The following is a 23,169-nucleotide window of genomic DNA, read 5'->3' as shown; positions in this document are numbered from 1 at the left end:
GGACCATTTCTTGGACCACTCTCCTAAACTGTCTAAATCTTTCTGCAGCCTCCCCACCTCCTCCATACTACCTGCCCCTCCACCTATCTTTGTATCATCGGCAAACTTAGCCAGAATGCCCCCAGTCCTGTCATCTAGATCGTTAATATATAAAGAGAACAGCTGTGGCCCCAACACTGAATCCTGCGGGACACCACTCGTCACCGGTTGCCATTCCGAAAAATAACCTTTTATCCCAACTCACTGCCTTCTGCCTGACAGCCAATCGTCAATCCATGTTAGTACCTTGCCTCGAATAACATCTTTGAACTGTGGGAGGAAACCGGAGCACCCAGAGGAAACCCATGTAGACAGCAGTCACCCAAATCTGGAATCGAACCCAGATGTCTGGCATTGTGCCACCATGCCACCCATATATAAGCAAGAGGATATGAGTGTGGATATTACATTTGTTTTTAATAGGGGGAAATTGGATGCATTTTTTACAGAAAAGAAAACATAAGGCACGATTTAACTAAAAAAAAATAGAGTCCATTCTGGGCAAGACCCCTCTTTTTTTCAGTCCGAATTAAAAATTTGAAAATGGCATTTTTTTTTCATTTTGAAAATAAATTTAGACTACTCATTTCATATTTTTTCCAATGAAGGGGCAATTTAGCGTGGCCAATCCACCTACCTGCACATCTTTAGGTTGTGGGGGCGAAACCCATGAAAATATGAGGAGAATGGGCAAACTCCGCACAGACAGTGACCCAGAACCGGGATCGAACCTGGGACCTCGGCGCCGTGAGGCAGCAGTGCTAACCACTGCACCACCATGCTGCCCTGAAAATGGCATTTTTGAGATGTTCCGGTGAGTGGAACTTCTCAGTGCAGGGAACAGGGTTAAGTGTTCCCCGCTGAGGCCTCCGATCTATCTAGTTGGGCATTAGATAACGGGGTATTTCTCGGTTCTCCAAGTGCCGGGAGACACCCAGTTAATCGCACGCATTTTGTGCCTCAGGCCTTTTTTCCCCTTTTCTTGTGGGCTCAGCTTTCCTCTCCCTTCCCAAACCAATACCCTTTCAAGTCCCAACACTGACACCCTTCCACCCCCTCTGAGAACATTTCACAGCTGGGGAACCAGATTCTTGGCGACAACCTGTCCAGGCACAAAATCCTGTTCCCACCCACCGGCTTGTAACTACTTCTCACTGGTGGGAGATTATTGGGCTCATGCAGATAAGACCAAGGAGATAAAATCTTCACGGGCCAGACAATTTCCTGCCAACCTATTGACGTATAAGACCAGTAGTTAAAATCTAAATTTATAGGTTTGGAACCTTAAAAGGCTTTCAATAGCAGAGAGTGAAAGGTTAAAGTTACGAGAGAGATGAGGTACAAAAACATTTCAGGCTCCAATTTTCTTCTGAAAGCATGGGAATAGGATCGAATGAACATCTACTAGTAATTAGGTACGTTTATTTTGGTAGGCAGGAGGATGTTTTTTTTGCTTTGCTGGCTTTGACAAATAATGATTGACCTCAGAGTTACGCCTGGTTACAAGTGCTTTGGTCACATGGTTTTTGTGTCTAGCAACTGTTGCTAGAGATCTCAGGCTTTAGTTCTTGCCAATGCTTCACTGTGGAAGAGTTTATTATTGGACAACCTTGATGGTAGTTGCAAACTTTGAAAGAAGACATCACATCAAAGAGTCAAAAACATAACTTCATAGAATTTTAATGCAGGTAAGTCAGAATCTTTTGATAGTTTTGTTCTTAATGAAAGCACTTCCTCGCTTCCCTTTAAGGTATTGCAGGGTCTAAGATGTTCGAATGGGTTGAGTGAGAAACAAAAATAAACTAAAAAAATAAATACGCATTTTCTATTGTTTCAAATTTACTGAAAAGTAATGGGAAGTATGGAATTTCATTTTAATGTGAGGATATGGATTGCATTATAATTGGCCTGAAATCATGTTTTGCTCTTAGTCCTATAAATGTATATTACAACAAATAATTGTGGTTGGTTCTATTAATTCTAACTAGCAAGGCAGAATTGAATTAGAACCATGCAGAGAATTGGGGCAACAAAATGAAGAGTGAAAAGTGACTACAACACTGAAGCATTGAGAATGGGAGCATTCCCCAGCACAGCTCAGCGATGGCAACCATTAAAAATGAAGTACAGCGGGGTGGCGCAGTGGCACAGTGGTTAGCACTGCTGCCTCCCGGCACCAAGGACTTGGGTTCGGTCCCGGCCCCGGGTCATTGTCCAAATGGAGTTTGCACATTCACCTTGTGTGTGCGTGGGTCTCACCCCCACAACCCAAAGATGTGCAGGGTAGGTGTATTGGCCATGCTAAATTGCCCCTTAATTGGAAAAACAATCAAGTACAGCAAAATATTTTTTTAGGGCAGCACGATAGCACAAGTGGATAGCACTGTGGCTTCACAGCGCCAGGGTCCCAGGTTCGATTCCCCGCTGGGCCACTGTCTGTGCAGAGTCTGCACGTTCTCCCCATGGCTGCGTGAGTTTCCTCCGGGTGCTCCGGTTTCCTCCCACAGTCCAAAGACGTGCAGGTTAGGTGGATTGGCAATGCTCAATTGCCCTTAGTGTCCAAAAAGGTAAGGAGGGGTTATTGGGTTACGGGGATAGTGTGGAAGTGGGGGCTTAAGTGGGTCGGTGCAGACCCGATGGGCCGAATGGCCTCCTTCTACACTGTATGTTCTATGTTCAATGTTCTATGTTCTGTGTTAATAAGTCATAAATCCAGATACGGTCACAGTTATACTAACGTGGTATATAATCTGGTCCAAATATGTTAGACACATGCTGGTGGATTGAAGGGTGCTGCTTCAGTTTATTTTATGTTCTTCATCTAGCGACTGTACAGTGTGAAGATGTGGATACTACCTGGACAGGATTGTAGAAGGTATACTTTAAAATGAGCATTGGCAACACCAAATGGTAAGAGTGCAGTCACATAATGATAATGTTACCGGGCTAGTAATCTAGGAACCTGGACAATGATCTGGAGACATTAGTTCAAATGGCAACGGGAGAATTTGAATTTAATCAATTAATTAAAACTGAAATAAAAAGCTAGTGTGAGCAATTGTGACCATCAACTACTGGATTGTCATAAAAAACATCTGGTTCATTAATGTTCTTTAGGGAAGGAAAATCTGCCAACCATGTCTGCTGTATATGACTCCAGATTCACAACGATGTGCTTAACTCTTATTTGCCCCCTGAGGTTGCCGAGCAAGCCACTCAGTCGTATTCAAGAAGATGGCTCAAAATCACCCTCTTGAGGGCAATTAGGGATGGGCAATAAAATGCTGGCCTTGTCAATAACACCCACATCCTGTGAATTAAATTTTAAAAACATCAATTCAAATTGGATAAGTGCAGCATGTGATATGGGGAGACCCGGGTTGGATTCTCTGCAGCCTGACGCCATAATCGCGGCCGGCGCCGGGGCGGAGAATCCAGTTTGACGCTGTAATTGGGCCTGTTGCTGGTCTGGCGATTCTCCGGGGGGCGAAAATTGGCGTCAGCGGGGAGTGCGCCGCGCCGCCGGGGGCCCATTGCCAGAGGCCCGCTCATCAACCCTCTGCTCCCAACCGGCCGAGTTCCCGACGACGTGGAACTAACCACCTATTGCCGGTCGGGATACTTGCGTTGCGGCTGCAGACTCAGTCCGTGACCGTCCTGGTCGGGGGCGGGCGGATCGGAGACCGGGGAGCATTATAGTCGGTCGGGGATTTAATGTTTGAGGCTCGGGCGTGTGGTTGATCGAGGAGGCTTATTTTTTTTTGTCTGCCTCCGCGGTCCGAGTCCACCATGTTCACGGCGCGGCCACTGGAGGTCGCTGCCGTGTGCATGCACGGCCTCTGACTCGGAAATGTGTGGGCCCGTATCTGCAGCAAAAGCTGCAAGATTCACTTCGGGTCCCTGGTAGCCCTCTGCAGGGCTATGAATTCCTTTTTCAAGGAATTTCAGGAGTAAAACCCAACCGTTTTTACGGCAGCATGAGGACATCGTCTCATTTTGGGAGAATCCAGCCCAAGGTATATGGAAACGCATAAAGGGTGAGAAAAGAATATCAGGACAGTGAAGGCCAGCTAATATGAAACTTTGCACCCAGTTCACCACCTCTTAATCATGTCATCTCCTGAGAGAAAGAGAAAAGATGGAGAAAACCATCTTTCTATCCTGACAACAGATCAGGATAAAATCCTAAATTCCTCTCTCACTCCGATAGTCAAATAGTTCCAAAATACAGCAGGTATCCCAAACTTAACAGACATGCTTAATGTGGAAATGCCTCCTTTCAGAGACTTGTCAAGTTCTCTTTTCAGGGACTATCGTGACTCATCACAATAGGTGGAAGGGGGAGATCTAACTGGCAGAAAAGCAGTATTCTGTCACCTAATTGTGCAGGAATCTGTCTGCTCACTAATCAACTGGCTCAACTACCCTCTCTCACAGGAGTATCGTCTCCCCAGACACTTCATGCTGTGTCCATATGAATACTAGCATCCTCACTACAATTAGGATTTGTTGGCCATCTGCGATAAGATAATGAATTGCTTAGCAATCCCAGTCACGTTTTCTAATGAGCCTGGGTTGAGAAAATAGACAGTTTGAAATATCATGTCAACTGTGATGATGCCATGAACTGGCGGAACTTTTCTGCCTACAAAGGTATTAAAGAACTCATTGATTTTTGCAATAGCTTTCATGATCACCTTCTCGTACCGGCATAGAAACCCCCCCCCCCCAACGGGCACGTTGTGGCTTTTGTACTATCCATAGAATGTACTGTAGTAACTTGCAAAGGTTTTTTTAGCAGCACCTTCCAAATCTGCAGGTGCTTGGGAAGATGGCCATCTCCAAGTTCCCCTCCATCACACATCATCTCATTTTATTTTATTGTGAAAGATTTGAACTTCGCTGGCAATGCCAGTATTTATTATCTTTTCATAATTGGCTTTAAGATGGTGGTGGTGAGCTGCCTTTTTGAACCACTTTAGTCCAGGTGATATAGATACTCCCACAGTGCAGTTAGGCAGGGAGTTCAAGGACTTGGACCCATCAACAATGAAGGAACGGCAGTATAGTTCCAGGTCAGGATCGTGTGAGACACGGAGGGGAGCTTGCAGATGGTAGTGTTCCCATGCATCTGCAGCCCTTGTCCTTACATAATAACATAAGAACTAGGAGCAGGAGTAGGCCACCTGGCCCCTCGAGCCTGCTCCGCCATTCAATGAGATCATGGTTGATCATTTTTGGACTCAGCTCCACTTTCCGGCCCGAACACCATAACCCTTAATCCCTTTATTCTTCAAAAAACTATCTATCTTTATCTTAAAAACATTTAATGAAGGAGCCTCAACTACTTCACTGGGCAAGGAATTCCATAGATTCACAACTCTTTGGGTGAAGAAGTTCCTCCTAAGCTCAGTCCTAAATCTACTTCCCCTTATTTTGAGGCTATGCCCCCTAGTTCTGCTTTCACCCGCCAGTGGAAACAACCTGCCCTCATCTATTCTATCTATTCCCTTCATAATCTTATATGTTTCTATAAGATCCCCCCCGCATACTTCTAAATTCCAACAAGTATAGTCCCAACCTACTCAACCTCTCCTCGTAATCCAATCCCTTCAGCTCTGGGATTAACCTAGTGAATCTCCTCTGCACACCCTCTAGCGCCAGTACGTCCTTTCTCAGGTAAGGAGACCAATACTGAACACAATACTCCAGGTGTGGCCTCACTAACACCTTATACAATTGCAGCATAACCTCCCTAGTCTTAAACTCCATCCCTCTAGCAATGAAGGACAAAACTCCATTTGCCTTCTTAATCACCTGTTGCACCTGTAAACCAACTTTTTGTGACTCATGCACTAGCACATCCAGGTCTCTCTGCACAGCGGTATGTTTTAATATTTTATAATTTAAATAATAATCCCTTTTGCTATTATTCCTACCAAAATGGATAACCTCACATTTGTCAACATTGTATTCCATCTGCCAGACCCTAGCCCATTCACTTAACCTATCCAAATCCCTCTGCAGACTTCCGGTATCCTCTGCACTTTTTGCTTTCCCCCTTAACTTGGTGTCGTTTGCAAACCTGGACACATTGCACTTTGTCCCCAACTCCAAATCATCTATGTTAATTGTGAACAATTGTGGGCCCAACACTGATCCCTGAGGGACACCACTAGCTACTGTTGCCAATCAGAGAAACACCCATTAATCCCCACTCTTTGCTTTCTATTCATTAACCAATTCTCTATCCATGCTACTACTTTACCCTTAATGCCATGCATCTTTATCTTATGCAGCAATCTTTTGTGTGGCACTTGTCAAAAGCTTTCTGGAAATCCAGATATACCACATCCATTGGCTCCCCATTATCTACTGCACTGGTAATGTCCTCAAAGAATTCCACTAAATTAGTTAGGCACGACCTGCCCTTTATGAACCCACGCTGCGCCTGCCCAATGGGACAATTTCCATCCAGATGCCTCGTTATTTCTTCCTTGATGATATATTCCAGCATCTTCCCTACTACCAAAGTTAAGCTAACTGGCCTATAATTACCCGCTTTCTGCCTACCTCCTTTTTTAAACACGTTTGCTAATTTCCAATCCGCCGGGACCACCCCAGAGTCTAGTGAATTTTGGTAAATTATCGCTCGTGCATTTGCAATTTCCCTAGCCATCTCTTTTAGCACTCTGGGATGCATTCCATCAGGGCCAGGAGACTTGTCTACCTTTAGCCCCATTAGCTTGCCCATCACTACTTCCTCAGTGATAACAATCATCTCAAGGTTCTCACCTGTCATAGCCTCATTTCCATCAGTCACTGGCATGTTATTTGTGTCTTCCACTGTGAAGACCGACCCAAAAAACCTGTTCAGTTCCTCAGCCATTTCCTCATCTCCCATTATTAAATCTCCCTTCTCATCCTCTAAAGGACCAATATTTACCTTAGCCACTCTCTTTTGTTTTATATATTTATAGAAACTTTTACTATCTGTTTTTATATTCTGAGCAAGTTTACTCTCATAATCTATCTTACTCTTCTTTATAGCTTTTTTAGTAGCTTTCTGTTGCCCCCTACAGATTTCCCTGTCCTCTAGTCTCCCACTAATCTTTGCCACTTTGTATACTTTTTCCTTCAATTTGATACTCTCCCTTATTTCCGTAGATATCCATGGTCAATTTTCCCTCTTTCTACCGTCCTTCCTTCTTGTTGGTATAAACCTTTGCTGAGCACTGTGAAAAATCACTTGGAAGGTTCTCCACTGTTCTTCAACTGTTTCCCCATAATGTCTTTGCTCCCAGTCTACCTTAGCTCGCTCTTCTCTCATCCCATTGTAATCTCCATTGTTTAAGCACAAAACACTAGTGTTTGATTTTACCTTCTCACCCTCCATCTGTACTTTCAATTTCTCCATATTATGATCGCTCCTTCTGAGAGGATCCCTAACTATGAGATCATTAATCAATCCTGTCTCATTACACAGGACCAGTTCTAGGACCGCTTGTTCCCTCGTAGGTTATAGTGGCTGTGGATTTGGAAGGTGCCATCAAAGGAGCCTTGTCGAATTGCATTGAATCTTGTAGATAGTGCACACCACTGTGCACCTGTGGTGGAGGGAAAGAATGTTTACGTTGGCGGATGGAGTGCTGATCAAGCTTTTTGAATGTTGTTGGAGTTGCACTCATCCAGCCAAGTGGAGAGTATTCCATCACACTCTGACTTATGTCTTGCAGATGTTGAGCAGGCTTTGGGGAGTCAAGAAGTGAGTTACTTGCAGGCATAATCCCAGTCTCTGACTTGTTCTTTGAACTACCATATTTCTATAGCTGATCCAATTCCGTTTCTGGTCGATGGTGAGCTCAGGATATAGATGGTGAGGGATTCAGCGCTAGTAATGCTGCTAAATGTCCAGGGGGGGTGATTAGATTCTCTTTTTTAGGATATGGTCATTGCCTGCAATATGTATGGTGCGAGTGTTGCTTGCCACTTCTCAGACACGTTTGAATGTTGTGCAGGTCTTGCTGCATGTGTTCCAAACTGCTTCAATATTTGAGGAGTTGCAGATGGTACTGAATATTGTGAAATCATCACTGAACATCCCCACCTCTGACCTTTTGATGGAGCTGAAGATGATTGGGCCTCAGACATGACCATGAGGAATTCCTGAAGGCGCATATTATCTAAACAGTGAAAGATTATAGAACTCTGAGATTCAGAGGGATCTGAATGTCCTAGTGCATAGATCACAAAAAGTTAAGATGCAGATACAGCAAGTAATTAGGAAAGCTAATAGAGTATTATTGTTTCATGTGAGGGGAATTGATTACAAAAGAAGGGAGGTTATGCTTCAAAGAACAAAGAAAATTACAACACTAACAGGCTATTCGGCCCTCCAAGCCTGCATCGACAATGCTGCCCATCTGAACTAAACCCCCTACCCTTCCAGGGACCATATCCCTCTATTCCCATCCTATTCATGTATTTGTCAAGATGCCCCTTAAAAGTCACTATTGTATCTGCTTCCACTACTTGCCCTGGCAGCGAGTTCCAGGCTCCCGCCATCCTCTGTGTAAAAATCTTGCCTCGTACATCTCCTTTAAACTTTGCCCCTTGCACCTTAAACCTACGCCCCCTAGTAATTGACTATTCTACCCTGGGAAAAAGCTTCTGACTATCCACTCTGTCCATGCCCCTCACAATCTTGGTAGACTTCTATCATAGAATCATAGAATTTACAGTGAAGAAGGAGGCCATTTGGCCCTTCAAATCTGCACCAGACCTTGGAAAGAGCACCCTACTTAATCCCACACCGCCACCCTATCCCTGTAATCCAATAACCCCACCTAACATTTTATTTTTGGACGCTAAGGACAATTCAGCATGGCCAATCCACCTAACCTGCACATCTTTGGACTGTGGGAGGAAACCGGAGCACCCTTAAGAAACCCACGCAGACATGAGGAGAATGTGCAGGCTCTGCACAGACAGTGACCCAAGCCGGGAATCGAACCTGGTACCCCGGAGTTTTGAAGCAACAATGTTAACCACTGTTCTACCGTGCCGCCCTCAGGTCGTTCTAGTGAGAACAAACCAGTTTTTCCAACCTCTCCTCATAGCTAATGCCCTTCATACCAGGCAACATCCTGGTAAATCTTTTCTGTACTCCAAAGCTTCCACATCCTTCTGGTAGTGTGGCAACCAGAATTGAACACTATATTCCAAGTGTGGCCTAACTAAGGTTCTGTAAAGCTGCAACATGACTTGCCAATTTTTAAATTCAAAGCCCCGGCCGATGAAGGCAAGCATGTCGTATGCTTTCTTGACTACCTTCTCCACTTGTGTTGCCACTTTCAGTGACCCGTGTACCTGGACATTCAAATCCCTCTTCAATACTCTTCAGGGTTTTTCCATTTACTGTATATTTCCCATCTGTATTAGACCTGCCAAAATGCATTACCTCACATTTTCAGTTGCACAGGACATTGGTGAGACCACATCTGGAATCTTGTGTACAGTATTGGTATCATAGAATCATAGAATTTACAGTACAGAAGGAAAGAGCACCCTACGTAAGCCCATGCCTCCACCCTATCCCTGTAACCCAGTAACCCCATCTAACCTTTTGGACACTAAGGGGCAATTTGGCATGGCCAATCCACCTAACCTGCACATCTTTGGACTGTGGGAGGAAACTGGAGCACCTTGAAGAAACCCATGCAGACACAGGAAGAAAGTGCAAACTCCACACAGACAGTCACCCAAAGCCGGAATTGAACCCGGGTCCCTGGAGCTGTGAGGCAGCAGTGCTAACCACTGTCCCACCATGCCATGGTCTCCTCATTTAAGAAAAAATATCAATGCATTAGAAGCAGTTCAGAGAAGGTTTACTTGATTAATATCAGGAATGGGTGGGTTGTCTTACGAGGAAAGGTGTATCTGCCGGGGTTTAGAAGAGTAAGAGGTGATAGAAACCTTTAAGATCCAGAGGGGTCTCCACAGGGTGGATGTGGAGAGGATGTTTCCTCTTCTGGGAGAAACTAGAATGAGGGTTCACTGTTTAAAAATAAGGGATCGCTCATTTAAGACAAAGATAAGGAGAATGTTTTTCTCTCAGAGGGTCATAAATCTCTGGAACTTTCCTCCTCAAAAGGCAATTGAAGCAGGGTCTTTGAATATTTTTAAGGTAGAGCTAGATAGATTCTTGATCAACAAGAGGGTGAAAGTTTATTGGGGTAGGCAAAGATGTGTAGTTGATGTGGAGATCAGTCATGAAGGCTTGAAGGGCCTACTCCTGCTCCTAATTCATATGTTTGTTTGGCGTTGGGATGAGATGATTGGCCTCCAACAACCACAGCCATCTTCCTTTGTGTTAGTATGACTTCAATCAGTGGAGAGTTTTCCCGCTGATTCCTATGGTACGATCTGAACTTGCGATCTCTGAGTTGCTGGTCCTAATTTATTAAGTTTCAGCATAATGATATACTCTAAGGCTATAAATATAGCTTTCATAGTGAGATATTGTGAAACAATTAAAACTCCTGCGATGCTGCTTATAGTAAGTCAAGCGATGTACTGTTTTCTAAGAATAGGAAAATCATTCCCTGAAAAATAAAATGTAAAATTGGATGACACAGTGCCTGTGCATGATTGAAATGAATGGTTGTTTCATTTTGAGTTCCATTAGAAATGGAAAACTTATCATTATTTGATTGGCCATTCAATGATTTGCAAACATTGCTGAACTAGTTGTTTCTTTAGAGAGTAGCTGATACACACAGATTCCAACATTGTTTTCAAGACCATCTGGTTTCCTCAGCAGTCCTTTTTCCTTTCTTAACCTTAGCTTGCCTAAGTTTAGTGGTCAAGTGCTTAACAGGCTGTACTTATAGTTTGTTTATGACTTCAGGTGTAGATGAAGGAAATCATTGGTTGCATCCTCTGTCATTCAGTCTGCCCTGTGGACAGTCACATAGATCCAAGTCTTAAGGATATCTGTCTTGTGGCTGGGCATCTTAGTACAACTGTCATGACGTCAGCATCATGCCCAAGCAACAATCCTTGATTGTGAGGAAATTACTTTTCAATTTGACAATGGGAAGTTCTATGCATTGTATGCCTGTATTTCCAGAACACTTTTAATAAATATCCTACATGAAAGCCTACGATGCAGATTTAGGCAGTGAACATTGGTGAAATTGTCTGAACGGGAGGAAGCAACAGGTCCTAATTTGGGGAGGGATATTGGGTTGTGGATATTTACTAAGTGTAGTGTCTTGGGGATTGTTGCTAAAGTACTCGTCTCTGGTACTAAATTCCACAAAATCACCAGAATATTTTGACTAGTATATTTTCTTGACAGCTTTTAATCTGCATTGTCAGCAGTCCAGTGATATAACAATTGATCTGTTGATATATTGATACAACAGTGATATTGATATTCTTTAATGCAGTTTAAAGGTAGTGCTAAAGCGGGTAAGAAGGTCTGTCAATGCGACAAGGCTTTGTGAAACCTTTCGCAGGAGAGGAAGAGTGCGCTGAATAAAGTTCCTAGTCCCACCATAGCTCTGCTTTAACTGAGCTGCGCAGATGTGGTGGGTTTGTGGACTGGGATCATCAATCATGTATTCAGGTTGCAGCCCTTGTCTCTGAGCAGCTGTCCTGGTAAGTTTTTGGGAGAATGGAGTAGAGTGGCGTGGGGTGGGTGGATATGTTGCAGGATGAAGAAACTGGGACAGACTTGCTTGATCCTTATGCAGTGAACAAACGTGAACTGGACAGAAAAAACAACTTTTGGCTGGACTTCTGGTACTTTAATGGCTACGTAAGTTCAGTTTCTAATGTCCTGGACACTATGGAAGCCAACCAATACTACAGCTCCTGCATTTTTAATGTTGATTTCCATGGGAAAGCTGATATATTGGTTATTTTTGGCAAATAAGGCATGAGTGAACTGTTTTATGCAGCTATGCACTGCAGAGAGGGAGATGTGGATGTGTGTCTGCTAAAATAGCCTGGAAGAAGACCAACTTCAATGGAAATAAAAATTGGGGAAGGTACAAAACAGATTACCAATTTGCTATCATTCATTTAGCTATTTCACTGTTTCAGAAAGTAAAAATCTATCCCATTGATTATTGGGGTGAGATATCTGGGGAAAGAGATGTTATGAAGTTTTGCAGGACCTCTACAGATGAATGCTGTCTATCCAGGCTTGGAAATGTCCTTGTCTCTGTGATTTGGAACAAGGTAAATATCCTGCAGATACATTGGCCAAAAGTCCATTTGCAATGGTGGAGCAGAGATCCAAAATTTCAGGGCCCAGTGCTTTTCATGTTTTCCACAAGCATGTCACTCTTACTTCTCTTTGCTCCACAAAAACCAAGCTCCATTTGGACATTTCTTAGTCAAACGTTCTGTGCTACAATCGTATTCTGATTTCTATTTTATTTATCTGACACACCTTTTCCTACCAATGCATCGATTTCAGATTTCTCATTCTCCTTGGTGCATTGCGACCTCCATCCTAATGGTCGATCGATCTCAAGGACCTTCTTCCTTGACTGATACCCTCCAGTACATTCCCTCTCTTGCTCAGTTCCAACTTCTAATATCAGAGCTTTTGGCAGTCCTTACATCTCTATTCTAACTCTATCTCTCTTCCTTTTTTTTGTCTTTAAACATCTTCTCAAAATATAGCTACTTGACCATGCATTTGACTAATTCTTTTAACTCTGTTAACTCTGCCACTGATGTTCAATGTCCATTTTCACTTATCGGCTGTGGGACATTTTCAGCATTAAACGCGAGGTCTAAATCCATCCTCTCTTTGTATCAGGCCTTGCTAAAACTAAGTGCCAATCAGATAATTTGAGTCTATGGTGTTGTATTTACACCTCAGCTGCTTCACTTGGTACTAATAAGGCATCATGTCACCGAGTTACACCCAAATCCTATGCCCTGTCTGCAAGAACAAGCTGGTTGTCATCCTTATGTTATTCACATCAGTGCTGCCAATTTTGCTATCGGTTTACAGGAAATCCTGCACTGCTACACACCCACTTGCCTGCACTTTGGGATGTTTTTCGTCTTCTTCTACCAAAATGGATTTTATTCTGAAAACTTGGCTTGATTATCATGCTTTGCGAACACCAAATGGGCACTCTGCCACAGCTTGCCGGATCCTGGTGAACACCATATTAGGTATGATGTGGAGATGCCGACGTTGGACTGGGGTGGGCATAGTAAGAAGTCTTACAACACCAGGTTAAAGGCCAACAGGTTTGTTTTGAATCACTAGCTTTCAAAGCACAGCTCTTTCATCGGGTGACTCACATGGTGAAGGACCTGTGCTCCGAAAGCTAGTGATTCAAAACAAACCTGCTGGACTTTAACCGATGTTGTAAGACTTCTTACTATATTAGGTGACTTGGAAGCCAATTTGGCCATTCTCACAGGTCTGGTTGGGATGAAGTGATGGAAGATTTTGGGGGGGGGATGCTGAGCTCAAGGTGTCAGCGGTCCCCATTACTCTTGTTGAGCCAGAACATGCTCCTCCCAGGCCGACGTAAGCTATTTAGAATTTACTGACTTTAGTCCTATTCAGCCATACTGCTTGGTAAAACGGCAGAGCGGGTACAGTGCATGGCCCAACCAATTGTCCTCGGACATGGCAATGTACGACATTGGACTTGGGTTTGTATAATGGACGGATACACCACCAAAAACAGCCAGGTTCTCCAGCCACCCAGTGCTAGGCCCCTTTCAGAATGCTGTAGCTGGATTAGAAGTAGGAATGACATATAGGTTTCCCCATGATTTTTGAGTAACTTCGCCCAATTTACATCGGGCAGAGTTAATGAAAATCCCCGCAATATGTTTACAAGTAATATCTTTGATACAGTCAGATACTGACCTCACGTGAGATGTTATAATACTGGAACAAATTACTGAGGCTTGAATTTTGGGGGAGCAGAGATAGGAGAATTCCTAGGTCTGCAAACCCCACCAGGAAATTTCAATTTTCAGTTTGGTTTGGGTGGGGAGGGGGGGGGGGGGGGGGGGGGGGGAGGGGGTTGTGGCATGGAGGAAAGGGGGGGGAGTGAAAATGGGAATTGTGGCAGTTGAGTCCAGAAACGGTTCAGAGGCTGTGGGGTGCGAGGCGGGCTGAGCGGAAGGCCTGCCTCAGTGCTCTGGCACTTTGTCGAATATATCAAAAACTGATTACAACCAAAAACAGCCCTGCAAGCCTCATCTCTAACACCCCCTCACACCCCAACATACTCCCCATGCCCCATCCATTTCAACCCATGCTATCTAATGCCCCCCCACCCACCTTCATGGCCCCTCATATCCTCCATGCCAACTTATACCAGTCTACACCCCCATGGCCCCTCATTCCCTTTATGCCAACCTATGCCCTTTCATCCACCCCCACGGCCCTTGATACCCCCAGACCAAGCTCCTCTCCACCCATTCACATGGCCCTTTATAGCACCTATGCCAACTTCATACTAACTTATGCCATCTCATGCCTTCTTACCCTCTATCCTTTGCCCTTACAATTCCATGCCAACTAATCCCGTATCTAACATGAGCAGATCTCAGGGCCCGTGCTGAGATTAAATGAAGTTCTTCAGTGTTGTATATTGTTGAATTCATTATTTAAAAAATACAAATTCAGTACATGTAGCATCCTTTAATCCCTTATGACTGTGATGAATGTACAAATTGTTCTTTATTATATTTATTATTTATGGCAGTGATGTTATTAAAAACCCTTTAAAATGCATAGAGGCAGTGTATCTACTAAAGCTGTAATTAAGGACTCCTTAATTACAGGTGAGGGAAAATGATTGATTTAAACTATTTATTTGTTTACAGCGAGATGGCTAAGGGGATATTGTTTTGATCGCTGGAGAGTCCCTGGAGAGTAGATCATTTATGACGGATTGTATTTAGTCCCAGCTAAGCAGGTGATGGGACATCTTAGTGGGATACAGATAATGTAATTAATGGGAGGAGCCAGGCCTGTCTGTCGTTTGCAGTTTTGCCAAATACTGTTAGTTTGAGAAGAAGGGTCTGACAAGACAGAAGTGTACTGGATCTACTCTTAAAAAGGGTCTCTCTTTCCAAAGGTTTTGCACAGATAAACAAGTAACCTTTTGTTAACTTCATTTATGAGTGGCAATTGAACTGTATCGGGTTGCTTAATTGGAAATAGTGGCAGGTGTAGCTAGTAAGTTAAAGTTTTTCCATTTATTTAAGAACTGTTAGATTGTTAATTGTAAAGCTATTTCTTGCTGTTAATGTGGATAATTTTGTGTTTCAATTAATGTTTGTTTTAACATAAAAGATACCTTTGGTCAGAGTTATCACTTCTGGGATGAAGTATTCTTTCCTCACAGTTTTACAAATTGAAACATTATTTGGGGTTTTCGTCTGGTATCCTAACAAAAGATGGAATCTGATCCGGTATCCTAACAAAACAAGTCATAGTCCCACTTCAATGATTTACAACTACTGGAGCTGTCAATCAAACTGTGACTGAATTGACGGACACCCACAGCAATAATGAAAGATTGTGAAATCCGTTATGAAGCACTAATCCTGAAATAAATCTCCCAGGCTTATGTCAATAGACAGAGGGAAATAGCAAGCACTTCAACATGTACAGTTGCCTTTGTGAACCACAGATGTGCATATCAGAACCCACCCCTATTTTCCTCCACCCAATGAAAATGGTAGAGACCGGGTTCAGGGGCGGGACATGAGGATCCGATCTTCTGCTGCCATTTATGCAAACACAAAAGGCCTCTCCCACTATGCAAAAACATTCTAGCCTAAATGTCAAAGGTTGGAAAATGAGTTATGCCATGTGAGAGTACCTTGAGGAATTGTTTTTTATAAATGGGTGTGTATATAAATATCTGTAGTGAGAGTACCTTTAAGAAATAGGTGTTTACTACTGCAGTGATGTCAGAGAGTTGGTGGAGCTGGGCTGTCTGTCAGCTTTTTACTTTCGTTTTAGGCTGTTTGCTGCAGGGTGTGTTTTAGTTTCGCTTTCAGAGCTGGATAGCTGCAGTCACAGCCAGAAGGTGTATGAATCTCTCTCTGTAATTTAAAGGCTGTAAATCGATCCTGGTGATTTAAAACTAATAACAGTAGTGACTTTAACCTGATGTGCTTCTGGTAAAAGGTGTTTTAAGTTGTATGGATGTTAAAAGGAAAGCTTAAAGGATTACTTAATGTTGTAGTCTTTGGGGGTTGTATTTGAATTAATGTTTGCTAAGATGTTCACTGTATGTTTTAAAAAGGTTAACTTGAGTTCATAGAATAAACATAGTTTTGCTTTAAAAATTACTTTTCCGTTTCTGCTGTACCACATCTGTAGAGTGGGCCGTGTGCTCCCCATACCACAATCTATTAAAAGTTTTGGGTCAGCTGAACTCCATGATATACTTTGGGGTTCTCTAAATCCTGGCCCAAAACAAATTGGGGGCTCGAGGGGGATAAAAGTCTATCTATTGGATTGGCATAGTGAACTGAAAGACAGTGAGGGGTGAGCATATTGTGGTTGCTTTTCAGGTGCGGTATTTCAGTTTAAGTAGGGAGTGTATTGTGGACAATGGCTCTTTCAGAGGCTCTGAAGTTTTTGGGGGTGGAGACGGTCACACGCAGTACCTTACGGACAGAGACTAAAAGCAGACTGTTAGATTTGGCAAAAACATTGCAGTTAACATTACCTGACAAAATACAAAAAGATGAGGTTATTATGGCAGTGGCTAAGCATTTAAAGTTGCATGAGATACAGTTTGATTCATTAGAAATGGCAAAGATCCAGTTGCAGATTAAGCAACTTGAACATGAAAAAGAATTAAAGCAGCATGAATACGAAATAGAGGAAAAAGAAAGAGAGAGAGCGGAAAGCGAAAGAGATAGAGAGGAGAAAAAAAAGGAGGGAGAAGAAAGGAGAAAAGAAAGAATAGTCCTAGCAGAGCAAAAAGAAAGAGAAAGGGAGATACAGATCAGGGAAAAAGATAAAGAGAGAGAGTTTGAACTTCGGAAAATGGCCATGAAACTTGACAATCTGTTAAAATTGGCAGATGTAAAGGGAAACGTACGGTTGGTTGATAGTGATGAGGATAGTGAGAAAGAGCATCAAAGTCAAACGGTGGTGGGGATCTATTTACATATGTCCAAACATTGCCAAGGTTTTGATGAGAAGGAGGTGGAAGCCTTTTTATTTCATTTGAGAAGGTAGCTAAACAAATGAAATGGCCACAGGACATGTGGGTATTACTGATTCAAACAAAGCTGATAGGTAGGGCTTGTGAAGTATTTGCATCACTACCGGAGGACGTATCTGGGACGCCTGAAGCCTACAGACAAAGGTTCAGAAATTTAAGGAAAGAATTTGGTCAAACATACATGGAGTTTGAAAGGATCAAACAGAGCAATTTTGATAGGTGGATAATGGCTGTGAAAATAGACCAACCGTATGAAGCTCTCCGAGAAATTATACTTTTGGAGGAGTTTAAAAATTCAATTGCTGATGTAGTGAGAACTCATGTGGAATAGCAGAGGGTTAAAACTGTGAGATTAGCAACAGAAATGGCAGATGATTATGAATTAGTTCATAAATTAAAGCTTGGTTTCCAACATCAGTTTCAGCCTATGAGGGATAGAAACTGGGGACATGAGAAATACTCAAGTGGGAGAGTACCTCAGGTTAAAAACAAAATCCAGGAGGGTGGAAAAGATATTAAAAATTTCAAATGTTTTCACTGTAAATAAACTAGGTCATGTAAAGTCACAGTGTTGGTGGTTGAAGAAAAGCACTGGGAAGGCTGATGTGGTAAAACAGGATAAGACAGTGGGGTTTGTTAAAGTGGGAAAAGAAAGCCCAAGTGAAGCGAAGGAGGTGCAAAATATTGTACAGCCTGATCAAGAGGTGATTGATAAGAAGGTGCCAGATGTCTTTAAAGAATTTACTTGTGTGGGTAAACTTTACTCATGTGTATCAGGAGGAGTAGGTAAAGAAGTCAAAATTTTAAGAGACGCGGGAGCTGGTCAATTCTTAATGGTAAGAGATGAGGTTTTATGTAGTCTGGGAAGAATGTTGCCAGAAAAGGTGATAATATGTGGTATTCAGGATGAGAGGAGTAGTGTTCAATTATATAAGATAAGGTTGGAAAGTCCAGTGAAGAGTGGTGAAGTGGTAGTCGGAGTAATAGAGAAATGATCTTGTCCAGGAATACAGTTTATCTTGGGTAATGATATAGCTGGATCGCAGGTGGGAGTGATGCCTACGGTGATTGATAAGCCAGTGGAAAATCAGACATCTGAAATGTTAATAGATGAATATCCTGGGATTTTTCCGGATTGTGTAGTAACAAGGTCGCAAAGTCACAGGTTAAGACAAGAGGAGAAATCAAAGAGTGAAGATGACGCTGAAGTGCAATTATCAGAAACGATTTTTGATCAGATGGTTGAAAAAGAACAAGAACAGGTGGAGGATGTGGCGGATATTTTTAGTTCAGGAAAATTGGCGGAGTTACAACAGAAAGATGTAGAAATAAAACAGATGTGTCAGAAAACATATACGGAAGACGAATCTGAGTGCATACCAGAGTGTTGTTACCGTAAAAGTGATGTCTTGATGAGAAAATGGAGACCTGTACATATGCAGGCGGATGAAAAGTGGGCAGAAGTTCATCAAGTAGTATTGCCGATAGGGTATAGAAAGGAGGTGTTGCGAGTTTCACATGAGGTACCAGTAGGAGGTCATTTGGGAATAAGGAAAACTCAAGCTAAAATCCAGAAACATTTTTGTTGGCCTGGACTACATAAAGGTGTAGTTAAATTTTGTCAATCATGTCACACATGTCAAGTAATAGGGAAACCTCAGGCAGTGATAAAACCAGCGCCCTTAATACCCATTCCAGCATTTGAGGAACCTTTTACAAGGGTCCTAATTGATTGTGTAGGACCGCTTCCTAAAACAAAAAGTGGGAATCAATATCTTTTGACTATAATGGATGTGTCTACTAGGTTTCCAGAGGCCATTCCCGTACGTAATATTACAGCTAAAAAGATTGTGGAGGAGTTACTTAAATTCTTTACTAGATATGGACTACCCACAGAAATACAATCGGATCAAGGATCAAATTTTACCTCAAGGTTATTCAAAGAAGTTATGGATAGCTTAGGAATAAATCAATTTAAATCAACTGCGTACCATCCAGAATCGCAGGGAGCATTAGAAAGATGGCAGCAGACATTAAAGACAATGTTGAGGGCTTATTGTCACGATTATCCAGAGGATTGGGATAAAGGAATTCCATTCGTACTGTTTGCAATTAGGGATGCACCTAATGAGACAACCAAATTTAGTCCTTTTGAACTAATTTTTGGTCATGAGGTAAGAGGACCACTCAAATTGATTAAGGAAAAATTGGTGAGTGAGAAATCGGAACCTACATTATTGAATTACATGTCAAATTTTAGGGAACGATTAAATAGAGCAGGTGAATTGGCTAGACAACATTTAAAAGTTGCACAAAATGTGATGAAACGGGTAGCGGACAAGAAATCCAAAGTTCGTAGTTTTGCCAGTGGAGATAAAGTTTTAGTGTTGTTAGTAGTGGTAGGTGAACCTTTAAAAGCTAGGTTTTGTGGACCTTATCAGATTTAAAGGAAATTAAGTGAGGTGAATTATGTGATAAAAACACCAGATAGAAGGAAGACTCACCGAGTGTGTCATGTGAATATGCTTAAAAGGTACTTTGAAAGGGAAGGACAGAAAAAGGAGGAGGTTTTAATGATTCTAACTCAAAGTGACGAACCAAATCCAGATGACTGTGAATTTGACATACCTCAAATTAAATTGGAAAATGAGGATGTTCTTAAAAATTGGAATAAATTGTTGAGTTACCTTCCAGAGGAAAAACGGACTGACCTGAAAGAGTTATTGATATCACATGGGCATATTTGTAGAGATAAATTGGGAAGTACTAAAATGGCTGTACATGATGTAGATGTGGGAAATGCTGCTCCAATCAAACAACATCCAGACAGATTTAACCCTTTAAAATTGGCACAGGTTAACAAAGAGATTGAGAGTATGCTTTAAAATGGCATAATTGAAGTGGGTTGCAGCCAATTGAGCTCACCCATAGTGATGGTACCTAAACCAGACGGTACCCAACGGTTGTGTGTGGACTATAGAAAGGTTAATGCAGTTACAAGAACGGACTCTTATCCTATCCCACGTTTGGAGGATTGCATTCAGAAAGTGGGACAATCAGTTTTTATTTCCAATTTGGATTTACTTAAAGGTAACTGGCAGGTACCTTTATCCGAAAGGGCAAAGGAGATTTCAGCTTTTATGACTCCAGATGGAATATACCAATTCAAAGTTATGCCATTTGGCATGAAAACCGCCACAGCCACGGTTAACTAACAAAGTTGTTTCAAGATTACCCAATTGTGCGGTTATACATCGACGATCTGGTCATTTTCAGCCAGACATGGAAAGAACATTTAAAACATCTGATGGAGTTATTTGATTGACTTCAGGAGGTGGGTTTGGTGGGAAACCTAGCCAAAAGTGAATTTGGAAAAGCGCAAGTCACTTTCCTTGAGGGGTTTTCGATACCCTCGAGGCGAAGGGAAATAACGCGATTTTTTGGCATGAGTGGATTTGATCGAACATTTGTGCAAAAGCTTTGTGGCGTGATTGCTCCACTGATGGACTTGCTGAAGAAACGTCAAAAATTTCAATGGACAGCAGAGTTTCAACAGGCATTTGACTGCCTGAAAGCTGTGATAACCAATGCTCCTGTGTTGGAGAATTACAAGGAACTCTGTGATCAGATTGAACTAAAGTATCTGACTTTAAAGAGAAATGCCCAGGCGTAGCGAAATGGATGGATCGTGCAGAGACCTTCTTGTTCAAAGAGACTGTCAATCGAGACGGATTTCAGTTGGAGGAAGAAGAATGAAAAAAAAATGGACTATATTATTATACCTGTTTGCATGTGTTGTTTTTTTTGAAACAAAAAAGTGTATTTACTGTGTGCATTTCTTAAAGGATAGTGAAAAGGTGAAAAATGAAACCATCTTGAAGTCGATGGTTTATTTTTTTTTCTTGGGGGGGGAGGTGTCATGTGAGAGTACCTTTAAGAAATGGGTGTTTACTACTACAGTGATGTCAGAGAGTTGATGGAGTTGGGCTGTCTGTCAGCTTTTTACTTTCGTTTTAGGCTGTTTGCTGCAGGGTGTGTTTTAGTTTCGTTTTCAGAGCTGGATAGCTGCAGCCACAGCCAGACGGTGTATGAATCTCTCTCTAATCTAAAGACTGTAAATCGATCCTGGTGATTTAAAACTAATAACAGTAGTGACTTTAACCTGATGTGCTTCTGGTAAAAGGTGTTTTAAGTCATATGGATGTTAAAAGGAAAGCTTACAGGATTACATAGTGTTGTAGTCTTTGGGGGTTGTGTTTGAATTAATGGTTGCTAAGATGTTCACTGTATGTTTTAAAAAGGTTAACTTGAGTTCATAGAATAAACATTGTTTTGCTTTAAAAATTACTTTTCCATTTCTGCTATACCACACCTGTAGAGTGGGCCGTGTGCTCCCCATACCACAATCTATTAAATGTTTTAAAATATATATATATATTTATTAAAGTTTTTTAACACAATTTTTCTCCCTTACAAACAATAACACCCCGCCCCCCCCGAACCAAAAAAAACCCGAGAAATCGCGCAGAGCAAGATATATACGTGGCAAAATGATATATTTACACAGCTTTGTACACTGGCCCTCACCCGTACGTGCCAGTTTCCCCAACCCTTCATGTTATCTCTTGCTCATCCACCCTCCCAGGCAGTCCCCCCTCCCCCCCCCCCCCTCCCAGGACGTCCCCTCCACCCCCCCCCCCCCCCAAGGTTGCTGCTGCTACTGACCGACCTTCCTCTAACGCTCCGCGAGATAGTCTAGGAACGGTTGCCATCGCCTGTAGAACCCCTGTGCAGACCCTCTCAAGGCGAACTTAATCCTCTCCAACTTTATGAACCCAGCCATAGCATTTATCCAGGCCTCCAGGCTGGGGGGCTTCGCCTCCTTCCACATTAGCAAGATCCTTCGCCGGGCTACTAGGGACGCAAAGGCCAGAATGCCGGCCTCTTTCGCCTCCTGCACTCCCGGTTCGTCCACTACTCCAAATATTGCTAGCCCCCAGCTTGGCTTGACCCGGACTTTCACCACCTGAGATATTGCTCCCGCCACTCCTCTCCAGAACCCCTCCAGTGCCGGGCATGACCAAAACATATGGACATGGTTCGCCGGGCTCCCTGAGCACCTTCCACATCTGTCCTCTACCCCAAAGAACCTACTCAACCTCGCCCCCGTCAAGTGCGCTCTGTGGACCACCTTAAATTGTATCAAGCTGAGCCTGGCTCATGAGGAGGAGGAATTAACCCTACCTAGGGCATCAGCCCACAGACCTTCCTCGATCTCCTCACCCAGCTCCTCCTCCCATTTACCCTTCAACTCTTCTACCAGCACTTCCCCCTCTTCTTTCAACTCCTGGTGTATTTCCGACACCTTGCCCTCCCCGACCCATACACCGAGACCACCCTATCTTGAACTTCTTGTGCCGGGAGCAACGGGAATTCCCTCACCTGTCGCCTCACAAAAGCCCTCACCTGCATATATCTAAAGGCATTTCCCGGGGGTAACACAAACTTCTCCTCCAGTGCCCCTAGGCTCGCAAACGTCCCGTCGATGAACAGGTCCCCCATTCTTCCAATCCCCGTCCGATGCCAGCTCTGGAACCCCCCTGTCCATCTTACCCGGGACAAACCGGTGGTTACCCCTGATCGGGGACCACACCGATGCTCCCATTGCACCCCAGTGCCGTCTCCACTGGCCCCAGATCCTTAGCGTTGCCGCCACCACCGGGCTCGTGGTATACTTTGTCGGCGAGAGCGGCAGCGGTGCCGTCACCAATTTCCCCAGGCTCGTTCCTTTACAGGACGCCATCTCCATCCTCTTCCATGCCGCCCCCCTCTCCCGCCATAACCCACTTGCGGATCATCGCCACATTTGCTGCCCAGTAGT

General features: G+C 43.1%; 1 protein-coding gene across 3 annotated transcripts in view; it reads left to right on the top strand.

The window, feature by feature from the left end:
• The first annotated feature begins 1,612 nt into the window (after positions 1–1,612).
• The window catches only part of LOC140384491 (doublecortin domain-containing protein 1-like), an 871,034-nt gene continuing 849,477 nt past the window's right edge, over positions 1,613–23,169 (top strand). For 2 of the 3 annotated variants that reach the window (XM_072466241.1, XM_072466243.1), the window contains exon 1: positions 1,613–1,727. The gene's annotated coding sequence lies outside the window, so the exon portion shown is untranslated. Of the gene's footprint in view, positions 1,728–2,864; positions 2,950–23,169 lie in introns of all 3 variants that reach the window. The other variant, XM_072466242.1, reaches the window with a different exon arrangement.

Source organism: Scyliorhinus torazame, chromosome 10 (assembly GCF_047496885.1).
Source record: "Scyliorhinus torazame isolate Kashiwa2021f chromosome 10, sScyTor2.1, whole genome shotgun sequence".
NCBI lineage: Eukaryota > Metazoa > Chordata > Chondrichthyes > Carcharhiniformes > Scyliorhinidae > Scyliorhinus > Scyliorhinus torazame.
This window is presented reverse-complemented; position numbering and strand designations above follow the sequence as displayed.